The following is a 15,867-nucleotide window of genomic DNA, read 5'->3' on the forward strand; positions in this document are numbered from 1 at the left end:
CAGCTAAAATGTAGGTTTGATGTTTAGGTGAAAGAAGTCATTGCAGTGAAAGTCTGCTAGGTTGGTTTATTGTTGCATGAAAAACCTGTGTATCACATTCTTCTACATCCTCAAGTCCTATTGCTTGGGCAGTTCCACATAACTACTTAGGATGTTGCCTCTCAAACTTTAGTACGCACTGAAAGTTCTTGGAGGGCTTGCAAAACACAAATTTCTGGCCCAGTTCCCAGAATTTCTGATTCAGTAGATCTGGGATGGAGCCAAAAATCTGCATTTTTAACAAGCTCCCAGGTGATGCTGATTCTGTAGGTCCATACCACACTTTGAGTAGCAAGGTACTTACTATACTATTCATGTACACCCAACAGTACGTATTTTCAGTACCGTAAGTGCAAGTTTCGGCAATCAGCTAGATCACTAGTAGAACTTTGACTCTATCACCCACTGTTTCATCTTTATTTTGGTCTTATCCAACTACATGAGGCCACTATCTTTCATATAAGAATAGTATTTTCTTTTTTGCTACAATTACTCCTCTTCAGAATATATTCAGTAATAGAATTTTGTGCCAGAAAGTTGCTAATAATTGCATCAAAATGGTTCTATTATGAACACTTAAAATTGCAATTGATACCATTTTGCCCATTTTTAAATCAACACTAATATAAATTAGTCATCATAATATAATGGTCAGATATCACACCACAAATTTATTGTTGTCTGGTAGTGTTCTTGCAACTTGTTCTCTTTGTTCCTCCTTGAAGCTTCTTAGTAACTGAAAGAAAGAGAAAAATAATAGTGTCCACATTGGATGTGGTCAGTACTTGACCTGGTGCTTCATGTTTGACAGACAGTATGTGGGGTGAGCTATTATCAACAATCTGTTCATTCTACCCTCCAGTAGGCACAGCAAACAGGATGTGTTCCAACTAGGCCGTAGGTCTCCTTGAGAGCTAAATACTACATATGGTATTTGTTGAGTCATTTTATTGCCCACAAGACAGAGATATATTTATCAGGGGTATTGTTCACCTGGAAAATCTCTGCACTTCTTACCTATAGATAGTGATTAAATGTGTAGACAAGCTGTTTTTCCTAGGTCCAGTTTCAATTAATTGTACTGATTAAGAAAGTTTATTTTGGTTGTGATATTCACTGCTATGGCATATTGGCACCTCTTTTCATATCAGTGTTAGCCTACCTCTGTCTGCTTTTAAAAACCTTCAGATTTCCATTTCAGTGGTATCACTTGAGGAAAAACTCCAGGAAATACTTATGCCAGCTGTTCTACATGGTTTCATCTTACTGAAAAATATGAGCAGATCAAAGTTTATGTGCTCCAAAATCTTAAGACATAGAAAGCTTTCATATTTCTTGTTTTTCATAACATGAAAGTAACACACATAAGCCAAAGATCCCAAGTATAGAATGGCAGGGCATGGAGAACACGAAGCGTAGGAGGGACTGGCAACTATAGCTGTGGGCAATTTGATACCATCTCTTCTCCTCCTCCTCTTCCTCCTTTCTCCAGCTTTACTGAGATATAATTGAAATATAAAATTGTATACATTTAAGGTTTGCAACTTCATGTTTTGATATACATATACATTGTGAAATAATCACTACAATCAAGCTAACATATTCATTACCTCACATAGTTCTCTTTTTTGTGTATGTGGTAAGAACACTTAAGATAAAAAATATAAAATGCTTCACAAATTTGCCTGTCATCCTTGCACAGGGGCCATGCTCATCTTCTGTGTATCATTCCAATTTTAGTACAGTGTATGTGCTGCTGAAGAGAACACCCCACCCTTCTGATAACAGCCCTCCCTCAGCCACAACACACAAGGCAAGTGACCCAGACTTAGAGTACCTCAACCTCCTGGCTGGAGGGATTATCCAGGGATTATTATTAGAGCAGGTGACACAAATGCAAGTTCTTCCCCAGCAGGTATGCGACGGGCCCGTTAGCTCTGGGGTCATGGAGCTAAAAGGAAGTGAAGCTAGAGGGGCTTGCATGCTTAATGAAAAGGCTTATCAGAAATATAAGAGGGGCTGGCTGGTTATCTCAGTTGGTTAGAGCCTAGTGCTGATAACACCCAGTCTGGGGTTCGATCCCTGTACCAGCCAGCCACCAAAAAAAAAAAAAAAAAGAAAGAAAGAAAGGAAATAGGAGAGAGTGAGGTCAAAAGAGAAAGAAATATACTTGTGAGGAAGATTTAGACACAAAGCAGAGGGACAGAGAAAAGAAAGAGCATGAGAAGAGCTTTCAATATCCTTTGAGTCTCTGGATCCTGAGTATCTATCCTCAGGTTCTTCCCTATTCTCCCCAGGACCGTAAATCACTAAATTCTGCTCTTTGCTTAAATTACTCTGAGTAGGATTTCTGCCCCTTGACTAATAGCAAGGCATATTACATTTTATCTATTTCTGAGTAATGGCAACTATTTTTAAAATCAATCTTACTCCCACACCTAGGAGGAAAAAAGATACTGTGGGAAATAAAATTAGGTTTAAACATATTAGCTAAAGGTGTCTGACGTTTTGTCTGGAATTTGCTTGAAAATATGCTAGCTTGATGTGTATGTGTATGTAAATTAATCCACACCACAAGGACACGTTTAACATTTTCAACACCCTGATCAGGAGTTCACACCTGAGGCAGGAGTGAATAACTAGCAGTCTAAGGACCCTGATCAGCAGGTCACCCTCCAAAAGAAGCTAGTGTAGGGCTTTAGATTTCACTATCTGAACCTGTTCCATAAAAGATGTTATTTAATAGTGAAATGAGCAGTGTTCAAGATACATACTGTGTAAGTACTTGCACCCTGCATAAAGTAACAGTATTTGAAGTAGCATTCAAGGCCTAGGACTTGCTTACTTCCACATCACCCTTTTTAATACAAAACTCTTTCACTTGACCTGATTGGAAGGTTAGCTTGTCTTCCATCAGAATATGGTTGCATTGGCTTCCAAGTGAACCTTCCATGCAAGGTGCTTGTTAGAGTGCCAGGAACAGGGAGCATGGGCTTCACCCAGTCTACAGGAACTGTTTGTACATATGCTCTCTTTTGGCTTTTTTGCTAATATGTGTGGAAAATTTAGGTTGGAGACTAGCTTTCATTGTAATAAATCATAGTAACAGTGTTGTGGGAGAGGACGCCTGGCTTCCACTCACCTCTAATCTCTGGAAGTACTGTTACTTTGACTTGAAGAAACCAACAATCACTGAACGGACCAACTGGCTTGGGTCAGTCTCACTGGTGAAAGTAGTTGCTCCATGACGTCTTATGACTTAGATTCTCGAATACTCCCTGAATTTTCATCTAATTTGGTTTCTTGACTTCTGCTTCTAGTTTCTCTCTTCTGTGATCTCATCTTCCTGGTTCTAATTCAGTTTAGTTCCTGGGTATTAGTTTCTATGTTTGCTTGCAGTCCACCTCTGGTTTAGACTTTGGCCAGCTCACACCCACATTTGAACACTACATGCTCTATCCTTCCCCTTAATCTGCTAGACCTATTTCATTTTGCTTTAAAGAAAGTGTTCATTTCTAATTTGAGTATGGAAAACCTTTATTATTGTACATATCACTAGCAATAATTTGTTCATAATTAGAGTGTCCTGCACTTTTACATACATAATTTATATAACTAAAAATGTCTTTAATTCCAAAATAATATTTCACCGTGTCATTTTTAAAGCTTCAGTCATAAGTATGTATTCTTGAAGTAGAGACCATTTTCTTTGGAGGCAGACTAACTTACTGTAATAGTAGTATTGGTCTAATTCTTAGCCCCTGCTTTAAGAGATCAAAAAGAATGGAAAGGTAATTCCACCCTCATCAGCAAAACTACATTTGGGCTCTTCTCACTACCAGTGGGTGTTTCCAGGTTCCTTGTATTATTGGCCTGAAGGAAAATACACAAGGATTCAATAAGGAATTAAACTGGGCTGCCCCAAAGGGAGTTGGAAGGAAGGTTTGATTTTGGCAGAGACCTGTGTCCCATTTACATATAGTGTGTGGATGAAGAAATGTCTGCATGGGGTCCCAGTGTAGGGGAAGAAGACTAGGTTCTATGGTTTGGGAGCTTGGAAGAGTTGCCAAAGCCTAAGCTTGGCTTGGAAGGAGTGGAACCACCTACTTCCAAAGGACCGTGAGTGGTATGAAGTTCCACGAAGTGGCAATGACAATGGTCTGAAGACCAAAGTCCTTCCCTAGATGTTCACTCCCACATCTAGAAGGAAAATAAAATCTCCCCCACTCATTTTCCAGTATTACCCCAATATCGTGGTAATATATATGAGGGTACTTTAAAAAATTCATAGAAAGATTTGTATTATCTCTTAATACTACTTTGCCATGAACTTTTTGCTATGAACTTTTTGCACACCTGTGTTAAGGAGTAAATTCACACCTATCATGGGTAAATGTGTAATTTACAAAATCTAGATTAAGTCATTTACGATATATGTAAGCCAATGACTTCTTGAGGATATTTTCTTTAAATATTTAGGAACGCTGCATCTGCATGAAGTTGATGTGTACTCTGTCTACATCAGAGTTTTCTATGCAGCATGCTTAGGTCTAGCTGAGATACTGAGTGCCCGCAGTCCTTGGAGAAGCTGGTCGCTTGGCAGGTGGTCTTCCGCTGTAAGCAGCCTCTTCCTCTTGCTCCAGGGTGCCATACAAAGATCGTATTATCATTTCTATGTGCTCCATTTGTGTTAGAAGCACTGGTTCATGTAATCTGTAATAGCTTAGTGCAAGCGACAAAATGTTCTTTAGCTGCATCTCTTCTACTGACAAAATAACTTTAAGCAGTAGCTACCTACATTCAAGAAATACTTCATCAGATATAAGAGCAGAGCCAGAGTAAAAGCAAGTTTCAGCCCGAGTGAGGTCTAAGTTCCTATGACATCAGAGACTCGATAAAGTTATTTCCAGAAACAGTTTTTTTTTTTTCTAGTTCTATAATCATAGAAAAGTGGAGACTAATGGCTCAACAGAAGTAAAATTCAGGAACTCAGCAGAAGTAAAATTTAGAAATTGAATCTAACCATCCTCTCCTCCCATGGAGGTCAAATCTACCATAGCATATCTGATTCACCCAAGGACTCTACCCGAATTTCATTTGCTCATTCATTCATGCATTTGAAGTGTCCTGATTCAAGAGAGTCAGACTTTCTGTGCTTTCTCTTTCCCTACAATTAGAGAGTAAGCAATGCTAGGGCAGTGATTTTCTACCCTGGTTCACACTGAAATTACCTGGAAAAAAATTTTTTCCCCAGTAGCCTGATGCTTGTGTCTTACCCTAAACCAATGATTCTCAAATGTGGTCCCCAGACCAGTAGCATCAACCCTACCTGATAACTTGATAGAAATGCTAATTATTATGCCCTATCTCAGACCTACTGAACCAGAAAGTCTGAAATTGGTGCCCAGAAATCCGTGTTTTAACAAGCCAGGTGATTTTGGTGTACAATAAAGTTTAAGAACGTTGGACCTAGACAAATTAAATCAGAATCTCTGAGGAGAAGCCTGAGTAAATGTATCACTTCAGGTGATTCTAGTATACAAGCCAGTGTTGAGATCACTGCCTTGGACAAAAGCCCTAAGAAGTCAATGGAATTCCCGGTCTGCCAAGTCTTCATTTCTCACACCCTGACCCTGCTCCCCACTTCCTAATGCAGGTCCCTTCCCCGGTAAAATTATCTGTAACTCTCTCAGTGGATTTTAGAGTTACTCCTGAACTTATTTCTGGCCTTGAGAGCTGCATTACAAATGGAGAGAAGAAGGAATTAAGCCTCCTACATTTTAGAGCAGCAGTTCTCAGTCTTGACCGTATGTTAGAATCACCTTTTGAAAACTCCTGATGCCCAGACCATATTTCAGACCAATTAAACCAAAACCTCTGGGGTAGGACCCAGACATGAATATTTTTTAAAGCTCCCAGATGACTGCAATTAGCTGAGATACACTGTTGCAGGAGAAACTTGATGGGCAACTCAATCGTGAACAAGAGGCAGGGGAACTGCTAGGAGGGAGAGAAGCCTCTTGGCCCAAAGAGTTGATAGTTGCATGCACACATTTGTCCTGTAACCTTTTCTAAAAAGTATTTCTTGAATTTCTTCTCTACCCCTAACACAGAAATGGGTTGGCTCCTTTCACACATCCTTAGATTGACAAAGAGAGAGAAAGATAAGGAATAGATTAAACACATACGATAAGCCCTTGATATTTGCTCCTCTTGATAATAACTATATGGAAGTTTATTATACCACTTACTTTACTTTTGTGTATATTTGAAAATTTCCACAATAAAAAAAATTTCAACTAAAATTTTTCTAGAAGTGGGAAAATATTAACAACTTGTAGAAATAAGGATTATAAGAGAATTCTATGAAAAATTGTACGCCAACAAATTGGATAACCTACAGGAAATGGACAAATTTCTAGAAACACACAAACTGCCAAAACTGACTCAAGAAAGAATAGAAAAATGTGAATACCTAACACAAATAAATATATTGAATCAGTAAATGAAAACCTCCCAGCAAAGAAAAGCCCAGAGTCAGATTGCTTCACTAGTAAATTCTACCAAACATTTAGAAAGGAATTAATACCAATCCTTCTCAAACTCTTCCAAATAGTAGAATAGAAAGGAATATCTAACAACTCATTTTATGAGGCCAGCATTATTTTGATGTGAAAGCCAGACAAAGACATTATAAGAAGACTGCAGATCAGTATCCCTTGTGATTTTGAAAGCAAAAATCCTCAGTAATATACTGCATTAGAAAATCAAATCCAGGGCTGGCTCATGGCTCACTTGGGAGAGTGTGGTGCTGATAACACCAAGGCCACAGGTTTGGATCCCTATATAGGGATGGCCGGTTAGCTCTCTTGGGAGAGCATGGTGCTGACAACACAAAGTTGAGGGTTAAGATCCCCTTACCGGTCATCTTAAAAAAAAAAAAAAAAAAATCAAATCCATCAGCATATTAAAAGGATTATATCCCATGAACAACCAAGTGGGATTTACCCCAGGAAAGCAAGTATGGTTCAACATAAGAAAACCAATCAATTTAATACACCATATTAATAGAATGAAGGGGGAAAATACACATACACACACATGTGATTGTCTCAGTTGATGAAGAAAAAGACTAACAAAATCTAACACTCTTTCATGATAAAATACTCAACAAACTACAAATAGAAGGAAATGTTTTCAATATGCTAAAGGGTATATATGAAAAAAAACCACAGCTAACAACATACTCAATGGTGAAAGACTGAAAGCTTTCCCCCTTACATCAGGAACAAGACAATTATGCCTGCTCTTGCCACGTATATTCAACATTGTACTGAAAGTTCTAGCCAAAGAAATAGTGTTGAAAAAGGGGGATAAAGGCATCCAAACAGGAATGGGAGAAGTAAAACTATCTCTATTTGCAGATGACGTGTAGAAAATCCTAAGGAATTCACACACATGCAAAATCCTTATTAGACCTAATAAACAAATTCTACAAAGTAATAGGATACAAGAGCAACAAAAATCAGTTCTGTTTCTATGCACTAGCAATGAACAATCTGAAAAGAAAACTAAGTTCCATTTATACTAGCATCAGAAGAATAAAAAGCTTAGGAATAAATTTAACCAAAGAGGAGCAAAACTAATATGCTGAAAACTATAAAATACTGCTGAAAGAAATTAAAGAAGACCAAAATAAGTGGAAAGATTTCCAATGTTTACAGGAAGACTTGATCTTGTAAAGATGACATTACTCCCAAAGTGATTAATAGATTCAAAGCAATCCCTGTCAAAATCCCAAGTCTTTGTTGCAGAAATGGAAAAGCCAATCCTCAAATTCATTTTTGATCTCAAGGGATCCCCCAAACAGCCAAAACAATCCTGAAAAAGAAGGAAAATGTTGGAAGACTCACACATCCCAATTTTAAAACTTACTACAAAGCTATAGTAATCAAAATACTGTGGTATCAGCATAGGAGAGACATATAGATCAAGGGAATAGAATTGAGAGTCCATACATAAACCCATACATTTATAACCAATTGATTTTCAACAAGGGTGCCAAAACAACTCAGTGTGGAAAAGAACAGCATCTTCAACAAATGGTGCTGGGACAAGTGGATATTCACTTGCAAAAGAATGATGTTGGAACCTCGCCTCACACCATATACAAAAATTAACTCAAAATGGATTAAAAACCTAGATGAAAGAACTATATAACTATAAAACTGTAAACTATAAAACTCTCAGATGGAAAAAAGCTTCATGGCTTTGGATTTGACAATGAATTCTTAGACATGACACCAAAAAGCACAGCAACAAAAGAAAAAAATAATTGGATTTCATCAAAATTAAAAATTTCGTACATCAAAGGACACTATCAAAAGAGTAAAAGACAACTCACATAGTGGAATAAAATATTTGTAAATCGTATATGTGATAAGTATCTAGTGTCTGGTACATGTAAAGAACTATTACAACACAACAAGAAACGGTCCAATTAAAAAATGGGCAAAGGACTTGAACACACATTCCTTCAAGGAAGATATACAAATAGCCAACAAGCACATGAAAAGACGTTCAACATCATTAGTCATCAGAGAAAAGCAAATCAAAACCATGGTGAAATACTACCTCACATTCCCTAGATTGGCCAAATTTTTTATAATGGAAAATAAATGTTGACAAGGATGTGGAGAATTTGGAAACCTCACATATTGATAGTAGAAATGTAAAATGCTACAGTCACTGTGAGAAACAGTTCTGCAGCTTCTCAACAAGTTAAGCATAGAATTACCACATGACCCAGCAATTCCACTCTTAGGTATATACCCAAAACAATCGAAAACAAATATTCAAATAAATATTTGTACACAAATGTTCATAGCAGAACTATTCAAAATAGCCCAAAGGCAGAAAGAACCCAAATGTCCATCAACTGATAATGGATAACCAAAGAGTGGTACAATCCATATGGTGGAATATTATTCAGCCATATAAAGGAATGAAGTACTAATACATGCTACAACATGGGTGAACCTTAAAAGCATTGCGATGAGTAAAAGCAGTAAGACACAAAAGGTCAATATGGTATGATTCCATTTACATAAAACATCCACAATAGGTAAATCCATAGAGACAGAAAGCAGACTAGTATTTGTCAGGGGCTGGGGGAAAAGGGGAATGGACAGTGTCAACTAATGAGCATGGGTTTTTCTTTCATCGGGGGGAGGGTGATGAAAATGTTTGGGACTAGATGGAGGTGATGGTTGTACCACATTGTGAATGTACTAAATACCACTCAATTGTACACTTTAAAATAGTTAATGATTTATGTTATGTGAATTTCACATCAATTTTTAAAAAAGAAAAAAACTTATAGGCAAATAGAAATCAGTTAAGGGATGCAAGTGTACTGGGAAAAAACATGATGATGCCATATGGTGACTGTAGCTCAGCAGTTGTTCGTGAGCATATGTGGGCATCCTGTTTGGGGATTTCCAGACAGAGGCCTCTGCAAAAGGATATGACTCCTATATATTCAAAATGGAAGCATGAATAGAAACATTGTGTTTTGTAAAGATAATGTGACAACACTTGTACTCCCAGCCTGTTGAAGCTCAAGCTATATGGAGTAAATAAAGGCCCTAATGTCATAAGAGCCTTGAGAGAATTATAAGAGAAGTTTTGAAAAAATAAAAAGAAAGAAAAAATTGTGTGTTCAGGAGAAAGTCCAAACTAGTTAGGAAAGCAATATTAAGTGCATATTGGCTATATGGCTTGTCTTTTCAATTCTTCATAACAATCCTAAAGGTAGAAATTATCATCCCCATCTATGGCATTTCATATAGATTTTTTTTTTCTTTTTAATGGTTGGCTGGTACAGGGACTGAACCCTGGACCTTGGTGTTATCAGCACCATGCTCTAACCCACTGAGCTAACTGGACAGTCCTTTATTTTTTGGAGATAGAATTTTTTAGCTGAGCATGTAGCAGTCCAAGATAAAAATAGTCCCCATTCCCCCTTACAACAAGGTGTGTCCGTGTGAGTAAGTTCTGGTCAACTGTATAAAATTAGAAGTTTCATATGCAACTTCTCAGAAACCTCCTTAGGAGAGAATTGATTTATGCCTTGTCCCTTCTTCTCTGTTCCCCCTGCCCTCCTTTATGCTGTCTGTAATGTATCTCTTGAGTAGCTAACCTGGACCATGAGATGACTTCTATTTTAGCAACAGAGTAAAGCATGGTAGAACAAGATGGGAACCAGGGTGCCTGAGACTGTGGAGCCCCATATTATTTCTCGATGATCTAATTATGGACTCTTACTTGAAAGAGAAATGCATTCTGTCTGGCTTAAACCAGTCCTATTTGGAGTTTTCTTTCTTGTAACTAATCAAATCATATTGGATACATAATTTTATAGATGACAAAAGTGAGATGAAAAGGGCACAAGATCACACAACCAGAAACTCATGAGGCTGGGATTCAAATCCAGTTTCACTTAATTCCAATGATCATGCTATTATATCTATGCAGAATCTCCTTTTAGGATTCTCCATGATTTGGTCATGGCCTACATTTTCAGATTTATCTCTTGCTGCTTCTCAATATAACCTAGTTTTAGCTTTTTTAGAAGATTTGGGCTAGTGCTGCTTGATGGGCTCAGTTTCTCATGACAGCTCTAATAATACATTAATACTACTTAGTAATATTTTAATTGGCTTGTTTTTTATTGCAGTCTCTAACATCATAGAAATTACATGCTGGCATAAAATGGTTGGATTGGGAAACAGTCTGAGGGACATGAACCGTACAGCATTTAAAACTATCTTTCCCTTCTGAGTTTTTATTCTTGTCCTCAAACCACGATGGTACAATTCAGTCCTGTCCCCCACTTTAGGCTAAATTGACAGGAGTATTACTTGGTATTTACTCAATCAACCAATATTTATTGAGCATATACTATGTATCAGTCACTATGTGAGAAGCCCGAGGTACAATGGTATCTGCCCTCAAGGAGTTTACAATATAAGGGTGAAACTTGGAGTCTAGGGAGCTTAGAGTCTTCCTCAAATGTCAGCCTCCACATTTTCTTTTCAATGAGACTTCATAGGCTCTAGTGTACATAGACCCCCACATTGGTCCTCTTATTTTCCAAAAAAATTATGCCTGGATATATTTGAATTTGCACTAGCCACATAGATCTTTGCTTTGGGATTCCAGATACAGATAGATAGGGTTTATTGAAAGAGAGAAAAGGCAGAAGGATCATTGACCTCATACTCACCTAGGGACTGGTTCCCAGGGGCTCAGTCAGAAACCTAGGGATCATCTAAACTCAGTCCCCACAACCAGTTCATCGCTACATCCTCTCATTTCTACCTCTTAATTTCTACCTCTTAATCACTTCTGTCTCAAATTCATCCTCTTCTCTCCATCTCCATTGTCATTGTTTTGGTTCAGGCAAACATCATTCCTGTTTTACGTTTGCCATAACCTCTGTATTAGTCTCCTAGGGCTGCCATAACAAAATACCACAGGCTGGGTGACTTAAACAACAGAAATTTATTTTCTCACAGTTCTGGAGGTTAGAAGTCCCAGATCAAAGTGCTGGCAAGGGCTTGCCAGTTAGCTCAATTGGTTAGAGTGTGGTGTTATAACACCAAGGTCCAGGGTTTGAATACCTGGACCGGGTTTTGATCCCCAAACTGGCCAGCCACCAAAAAAAGTGCTGGCAGATTTGATTGCTGGTGACTCCTCTCTTCCTGGCTGTAGACAGTCACCTTCTTGCTGTGTGCCTCACGTGGCCTCTTCTCTGTGCATTCATGGAGAGAGAGATCTCTGGTGTCCCTTCTCCTTATAAGGTCACCAGTACTATTGGATTAGAGCTCTACCTTTAGGACCTCATTTAGCCATAATTACCTCCCTAAAAGTTGTGTCTTCAAATGCAGTCACATTGGAGTTAGGGCTTCAACATATGAATTTGGGGGAGACACAATTCAGGTTATAACAACCACTGCACTAAGTCCAAGTGATCTTTCCAAATCACAAAGCTGAGCATGTCACTTCTTTGCTAATTCCTTCACAGTTCTGTGTCTTTTAGGGTTCTTTGGGTGAAGAAACAACTGACTCTGATCATCTTAAGAGGGTTTCAGGAGCTTACAGAATTGAAGGGGATCAGTTGGTTAAAGTGCAGCCTTATAACACAAAGGTCATGGGTTCGGATCCCCATACCAGCCAGCTGTGTAGAAAAATAAAACAAACAAATAAATAAATAAAACTCTGCCATCTTAAGAATCGATGGGGAGGCTGAAGAGCCAGGCTTGGAACGAGGTAGTTCCTGAGGGTTTCAGTAGCAGGGACCCCTGGACTGTCTCGGTCAGGTACTTATGCTGCAGTAAGTGGACTCTCTCTGCTTCTTCTCTCCTTATGTTATGCTGCTCAAGACACAAAGTCTCTGGTTGTACAAAATTGTGCATGTACTTAACGCCACTGAATTGTGGCAATTACACTTGAAAATTGATAAAATGGCAAATTTTATGTTATATATATAACCACAATAAAAAAAAGTTAACAATGACCTTGATGTAGCCAAATACTTCAAATATTCTGGAAGGCCATTTTAGAGCAAAGTAACATCAATATACTTTTAACATCTTTAGGGATTAGGTGATACATGATAACATATGAAGTTAAGTAAATGTGATCAAGTTAAATAAAATTTATACAGCTGTGGTTGACTTTGGAGGTAACAAAGAAAGACAAAGAGAATGACAGAAGTTGATCAGCCTATATTTCTTTCTTCCTTTAATGAACACCTCTTTTTTCAGGCTTTGACACTTTCAGTACTTAGCACTGAAAGGACTTTTGGAAACCATTATTTCTAGAACAAAGCAATATTTTCGTCTAACTTAAATTACTTTCATGGCTTATGTTAATAATACTGGAAAAAAATCTTCCTTGATATTATATCTAACATTGGCTTCCAAAAAATCTGGGGACTGGAGGAAATGGAGAAGATTGGCCATGAATTGGTCATTACTGAGAATGAGTTTGGGTTCATGGAGATTCATTATATTATTCCTTTTACTTTTGTATATGTTTGAATTCTCCACAATAAAAAGTTTTAAAAATACTTTAAAAAACCACCCAAAACAAACAAACAAAAAAAACAACTATAGGACAGAGAGTATAGTTAGTCTAGTTTAGGTCACATGCTCACCCCTTGACGATATCGGGGAGGTGAGAGGAAAGTCATGGCGAAGAAGCCTACAGGGACTCCGTTGGTTTCTATACCAGGACAGCATTTGATTTAGCATCTTGTCAATGAGACAAAATGGAGATGAAGTAATTCTCCCCAACAGACATTGGGGTACAATTAGGAAGAGGGATGGAGGCTGGGTGTCCATGTAATGGCAAATGCCCACTCCCTTGTATGACAGATGGGGCACGTCATCAACTTTCCTCTCTCATCTCATGTCACCCACACTGCACCCTGCACTCCAGCCAGGCCAGCCACCTTGTGTTCTCATGCACCTTCTCTCTCTTGACTGTGACATGTTGTTGTATCTGCCTGATAGGTTCCCCTGCCACTTGTCCACTGATGAAAATCTACTCATTCTTCAGACTCAACTCAGATGTCATCTCTCTTGACTTCCCAAGCAGGAGGTGGTAGACCTTGGATGGCATTCAACACTTTGTCTCACAATAATATTTAGAATAGTGATTCTGCATCAAAATCAGCTGGACAGATCATTAAAATACATATTGCTGGGCCCCATCCTTAGAGTTTCTGTTTCAGTAGGTCTGGGGTGGGGCCCCAAATTTTGCATTTTTAACAAGTTCAAAGTTGATGTTGGGGCTGGTCCAAGAACTACACTTTATGAACCTCTGCTTTAGAGCACTAGTGTTCAAACCTGACAACATATCAGCCTCACCTGTGGAAATGTTAAAAAAATATAAATTTTTGGATCAAATACAGGCTTGCAGAATCAGATATTCTGAGAGTGAGAGCTAGGAATCTGCATTTTTAATAGACTCCCTAGATGTTATTTCTGCAGTGGTCCCGACAATTTTTTGGATAGGTGTTAGGGACCACAGCATCTGTGAGAGCTGATTAGTCAGACCTGTCTGCCACCCTCAGGCAAAGTGACAGAGAGCCTGGTACATTTCTTCCTAATATGACAGAAGCAGCCCTGAAAAAAAGGATGCCTTCTTACTGGTTAAAAGATTATGTTAATGAAGATGAACATAATTTCACACAGATATTCAGAAGGTATTTGTCCTTGTTAGTAATTTAAAAATTTAAATTAAAACCAGATATAAATTTCTACCTCTTAAATGAGCAAAACATTGAAATAATTTAATAAATTAGAGAGGGTGGGTTGAAATACACACTCTCATTCATGGCTGTTGGTATTATACATTGATACACTCTCTTTGAAAAGTCATTTGGATTTACATCATGATCCAGAAAGTATTTAATTTTGTAATCTTGATTCAATGACCTTTGAGTCAGTGATCTCACTTCTGGGATTCAATCCAAAGAAAATAATCCATAATATATTAAACCATATAATTTATCATATATTATAGTATTATTATAATAGCAAAACACAGAAAGCAATCTAATATCTAAAAATAGAGTATTGATAAAGTAAATACATGTACTTGATGGAATATTATGAAGAAACTTAAATGACTGGTTATTTACTAATTCACACAAAAACTAAAATAGCTGCCAAGGTATCCCCAAAGGGTTGTATTAATTTGTACCCTTCCCAGTGGTATTTGTACCTTTAATGACAATAAAAATTATCATTAAAAAAAATAGCTATGGTATCTTGTCTTGTTTTATATATTACTTTCATATATAAAATGCTAAAATTATGTTTATAAAAGATTATATTCATTAGGGAGGAATGTATATCAGGAGTTATGGTTGAATAGTAGGGTTTTATTTCTTTTAGTTCCCATAATTGTATGCAGCTTAAATCTTGAATTGGTTTAATTCAAGATAGCTTTTGCCTCTTAAAAGAACTATTCATTGAAGTCCTGATGGAGTCTTATTTGTTTTCCTCTTACTTAATACTATGTATTTGATTCATTTAATCATGATTGCCCAAATTTCTCATGTATATATACTTGTATTCATCTAAATGAGGAAACATATCTGAAACATATCAGGAGCCTTTAAAATATCCTAATATTTAGGCCCAATAATTATATTTCTGAAAATGCATATTAGGGCTATAATACAAAATGGCTTGAATATTTTATCCAAATAGTAGAGGAAATTTAAGAAAATTATATTGTAATTATAAGGTGGTTTAAGAACATGGGAAGATATAATGTTAAATAGAAAAACCAGTATACAAGCTTGAATATTTATTATGATCATAACTATGTTTATTGTAGTCATAGCTAGGTAAAATAAATTTATTATGATCATAACTATGAAAAATAAGCATTTAAAGTAGCGTAAAAACTAAAATGCTTCTTGAAGCATAAGAGACTGTTTTCTTTTTTCTTTGTATTTATCTGTATTTTCCAAATTTCTTCATAGTGAGCGTGTATTATTTTTATATTTAGAAAAATAAAAATATATAAAGACTATTTCAGTTGAAAGGGACAGAAACACAACTCTAATTTAAACCAAAAAGAGAAAGGAAGTGAAAGAAGTAGGGCCAGAGAGAAAGTCAGAGAGAGAGAGAGAAAGTCAGAGAGAGAGAGAGAAAGTTCTTGGATAGATTTGGCTTCAGGCCCAGATGGAAATTATATCACCAGGTCTCTCTCTTTCCCCCTCCCCCCATATCTCAGCTCAGCCTC

At 37.3% G+C, this 15,867-nt stretch overlaps 1 non-coding gene across 1 annotated transcript; it reads right to left on the minus strand.

Moving 5' to 3' along the window:
- Positions 1–1,696: 1,696 nt before the first annotated feature.
- LOC134363514 (U6 spliceosomal RNA) lies at positions 1,697–1,807 on the minus strand. The gene has a single exon (XR_010021747.1). It is a non-coding gene; the product is annotated as a U6 spliceosomal RNA (small nuclear RNA).
- Between the last annotated feature and the right edge of the window lie 14,060 nt (positions 1,808–15,867).

This window comes from Cynocephalus volans, chromosome 14 (genome assembly GCF_027409185.1).
Source record: "Cynocephalus volans isolate mCynVol1 chromosome 14, mCynVol1.pri, whole genome shotgun sequence".
NCBI classification, from domain to species: domain Eukaryota; kingdom Metazoa; phylum Chordata; class Mammalia; order Dermoptera; family Cynocephalidae; genus Cynocephalus; species Cynocephalus volans.